The sequence below is a fragment of the Lissotriton helveticus genome, chromosome 4_1, assembly GCF_964261635.1.
Source record: "Lissotriton helveticus chromosome 4_1, aLisHel1.1, whole genome shotgun sequence".
In the NCBI taxonomy this organism is placed as follows: domain Eukaryota; kingdom Metazoa; phylum Chordata; class Amphibia; order Caudata; family Salamandridae; genus Lissotriton; species Lissotriton helveticus.
The window spans coordinates 1,303,730,341-1,303,734,993 of record NC_136063.1 but is presented as its reverse complement, the minus strand read 5'-3'; positions in this window follow the sequence as shown (position 1 = coordinate 1,303,734,993).

The following is a 4,653-nucleotide window of genomic DNA, read 5'->3' as shown; positions in this document are numbered from 1 at the left end:
CCAGACCGAGACTAACGCAGTATGAGGCATTAGAGGAATGGGAGATTGAGGCTTTCGAAAGAGAGAAACCCCGAATGGACAAAGGTCTGACCAAGTGGTACCCCAGGCTAAAACAAGAGACCAGGGATAAAAGGATGAAACAGTGGAGACAGAGTATGATTGTTGAGGGTCTGTTTCCCATGATACCAGCAGGTAACCCTTCGGCGGGAGAGAAAAAGACAGAAAAGAGTAAGCATTGGGGAGCCCCTGGGGAGTCAGACGATGAATTGCTAGATGACATCTTTACGAGAAGTCCGCCCCCTTATAATGAGGGAGCCCGACCTTCCAGTACAGGAGGAAATCCCCAGCGTCCATCTATTAAGGAGGAGGACAGATCCTTAAATAGGGGGGGAGATGGGCAGGTACTGCCCTATTTTGAGAATCCCGGACCCGCGGAGGTACGAGATATATATCCTAGAATGCCCGTGAGCCCGGAGGAAAAATATTCCTGTGAAAGAATGTTTTTCCCCCGACCGCTTTATGAGAACGAAGAAAAGCCATTGAGTTCAGGAGTGCCCTTTTTGCAGCCTCCATATGGGGAGGAGCGCAGGTCATTTGGCACAGGAACTTTGTTCCCGAAACCAAATTATGGTGGAGGACCAAGTGAAACGCATCCTACTGCCCCAAGTTTTACCCCTCACCTGACCCCACAGATAATACCTGACCGAACATTAGGAAGAGCACTAGATGAAAGGGAGCAAGAGGCCATAGCTAGACAGAGGACAGAAATAATTCAGAAAATCTCCCAGTTAAATGCCAGTCCTGAAGCTTTGACTATTCCGGTAACAATCGGACCAGTAGTTCCGGTGTACGGGAATAGTCAGGGAAGTCTAAACCCTCCAGTTGTGAACCCAATCATGGCCCCACCAAGGCAGGAGCCCCTACTGATAGACGATCAGTCCAGTGAGTGTGAGTCTGATGTTGTGTTCTTGGACCTGCCCAACAAACAGCCCGGAAAGGGAGTGCAGAAGAGGCATAATCCTTTTAATACGAAAGAAATTAAATTAGAATCAGCCTCAGGTACTAGGAGTGTCTCTCTGGTAACTCCGGAAGAAATTGAAAATTGGAGTCGTGAATTAGAAAGACAGACTCCGCAAACGAAACCTTTAGACCTCTACAAACTGAGAGTAGAAATAGAGGAATTATTGGCAGGAAATGTGGGATTAGACAGATTAAATACCTACTCGGAAGAAGAGTTACTGTTTATGTGTAAAAGCCTTACCAGAAGTACAAGAGTGCTCCATGAAAAACTGACAGACACGGCAGCTAGCATGGGAATAGATATTTCAAGATCCAAGCCCTTGCAGAAACCATACCGAGCTGAATTCTCAGACAAAGATATAGAGAACTTGAATGTGTCAGGGAAAAAGTTGCAGATTAAAGAGTTGCTCGCAATTTTGCAAAAATGGGGAGACGTAGACAGGTGGAAAACAAGGTGGGCACGAAAGAAAGATGAGGCCCGATCCAGACAAACCACCCCTGAGTTCCCTTTGAGAGAAGTAGACAAGCCCGAAACGTTATGCCCCATGCGGGAAGTACCAGGTGGGAGGTATGTGCACGTTCCGTGGTCCAGGCAGGATATTGTGTCCTTTACTAATGATTTCCCGAAACTGCGCGAGAAGCCAGTTGACTGGTACCGGCAGGTGGAAAGGTTCGTAAAGGTGCAAAAATGCCTGTGGAAAGACCTGGATGGATTTTTCGATATTGTGGTCCCGGTAGATCCATGGACCGAGTGTAAAATTGCCATAGGTTGGCCTAGTGAGGAGTACCCGAGGGACTCCAACACAGTGGAGCCGTCGATTGAAGTGATGAAAAAATACGAACAAGTAATGCTGCACTTAAAGAAAAAGGTGCCCGCAAAGGAAACAGATTGGACCAGGATAGATAGAACTACGCAGGAGAGAGACGAGACAGTGCACTCCTATTATGAAAGGCTGTTGCAGGTGTTTAAAACATACAGTGGTATAGATAACATCGAGATGAAGGATATGACGCATTTCATTTACAGGTTTGTAAACGGTTTAAGGCCTGAAATTTGTCAGTGGATAAAGGATAATAAAATCTGTTGGCACTCCAAAAAGATAGACGAGGTCCTGCGGTACGCAAAGTACTGCGAGGACGAGATGGCAGAAAAGAAAAAGGCTCTCAAGGAAAAGGTCATGTGGGCTCAGGTGAAGCTCGCAGAACAGCAGGAAAAACAGTTGAGTAATATGAGCAAAAACACTCAGAACCAAGGCCCCGGGGGTGGGGGAGGAGGTAAGCCCCGGCCCAAAATGAGCAGGGAAGAGGCTATGAAGAAATTTCCCTGTCACCAGTGCGGAGAAATTGGACACTGGCGTAACGAGTGTCCTTATTTACCTAACGATAACCCCAAAACACCTGATTTAACTCCACAGACGCAGAAAGAAAGACCAAGAAAGACCCAACCACAGGTAAAAACGGTTCAGGTGCCCCGAGCTCCTAAGCAAGTACATAGGGGAAAAGGCACAGAGGGTGATGAGATAGAAGTCTGGGAAAGCAATGAGAACAGAAATGCAGCAACTTCGCAGTATCTGTTAAACGATACCTTCCTTTGTGATGACCAGTACTGACGGGGCCTGAGAGGGGAGGACGAGGAGTGCGTACTTGGCGCCTCCTTGCCGGTAGACCAGTCCGGACCATACATAGAAGGAAAGGTTGACGGAAATGATGTCACCTTTCTGTTGGACACTGGCGCTACCCGTTCTACTGTGAGAACAGTGGACGTTCCAAACCTACCCCTCTCGGGAGAAGCCATCCAAGTAGTGGGTGTATCTAATCAATTGATTAGTACTCCTGTTACCAAGCCCATGGAGATTTCAATCGGAAATTTTAAGGAAATGCATAGATTTGTCGTTTGTGACACCAGTCCAGTGAACTTACTGGGACGTGATTTGCTGTGCAAAATGAACTGTACCATCTTTTGCACACCAAAGGGTGTTGAAATTCAGACCCCAGATGAAGATGGCATTTATAAATTAATGCTAATCCGACCCGACTCAGAAATTAAACGAATGACTATGCAGGATTTGCCCAAAGAACTTCAGGAAGCAGTGAAGCCAGAGGTATGGGACTTTACTGGGAAAGATGTAGGGTTAATGAAAAATGTGGACCCCATACAGATAGCAATAAAGGACAATGCAGTATACCCCAATACTAAACCCTACAGAATGAATGCAGAAGTGAGAGCTGGTGTTACTCTGGAAATACAGAAATTACTAGAAGGAAACATTATACAGGAGGTAATGAGTAGCCCATGTAACTCCCCGATTATGGGCATCAAGAAGCCTAGTGGCAAGTACAGGGTAGTGCAGGACCTGCGAAAAGTCAACAAAATAGTGGTCTCCTGCTGCCCTATTGTCCCGAACCCATCAGTGATTCTGTATCAGATTCCCTGGGATGCTGAGTGGTTCACTGTGATAGACCTGTGTCATGCATTCTTTTCCATTCCCTTGCATCCAGATAGCAAATTTCTTTTCTCATTTGCCTTCAATGCTCACGTGTATGTCTGGAACAGGGTCCCTCAAGGGTATACAGAGAGCCCCTCTATCTTTAATCAGATCTTGAAAAAATGTTTGGAAACTTTGGTCTTACCTGGGAACTCTGTCCTAGTGCAATACATAGACGACCTCTTGGTGGCGTCTAAAAGTCATAGGGATTGCGTGATTGACACCATTGCCCTACTGAATCACCTGAGTGATAAGGGACATAAAGTGGCCCCTGAAAAATTACAGTTCTGTACAAAGTCAGTGAAATATCTGGGGCACCAGATAGAGAAAGGTGTCAGGAAAGTGGCATCCGAAAGAGTGAGAATAATTCAAAAGATGCAGTTACCTCGTACTCAGAAAGAGATCAGAATGTTCCTGGGAGTGATAGGATACTGCAGGCAGTGGATTCTGGGATTTGCAGTCCTGGCTAGGCCCTTGATAAAAATGACCAAGAGAGGAACTCCAGATATTGTGGAATGGGATGATGAAGGCTTAACAGCCTTCACCAAACTGCGGGATTGTCTGTGTACAGCCCCTGCATTAGGAATGCCAGACTATTCCAAAGAATTTGCCCTATTCTGTCACACTCGCGATAATTGCGCATTGTCAGTCTTGACACAAAATCATGGCACAACGAGAAGGCCGGTAGCATATTTCTCTGCCACCCTGGATCCAGTGGCTGCTGGGTTACCAGGTTGTCTGAAAGCAGTAGCTGCTACCTGCGCAAGTTTAGAGCAGAGTGAGTCCATTGTCATGGGACATCCTGTAACTGTGTATGTCCCACATTGAGTGGTAATTTTACTGACCAGAACAAAGACTCAGTATCTCACCCCTAGTCGGCTGACTAAATACGAAAGGATTCTTGTGGGTGCTGCAAATGTAAACATTGTTAGGTGCAGTATTCTGAACCCAGCCACTTTACTTCCCGACCCAGTGGATATGGAAGGTGGGGTGGATGATGAGCATGATTGCATTGATTTAACAGAATTCAATACCAAGCCACGTCCAGACATTAAAGAAACACCATTGCCTGAGCATGACAAGGAACTATTTGTGGATGGTTCATGTCTAAGACATGAACCAGGAGGCCTGAGTGCTGCCTATGTGG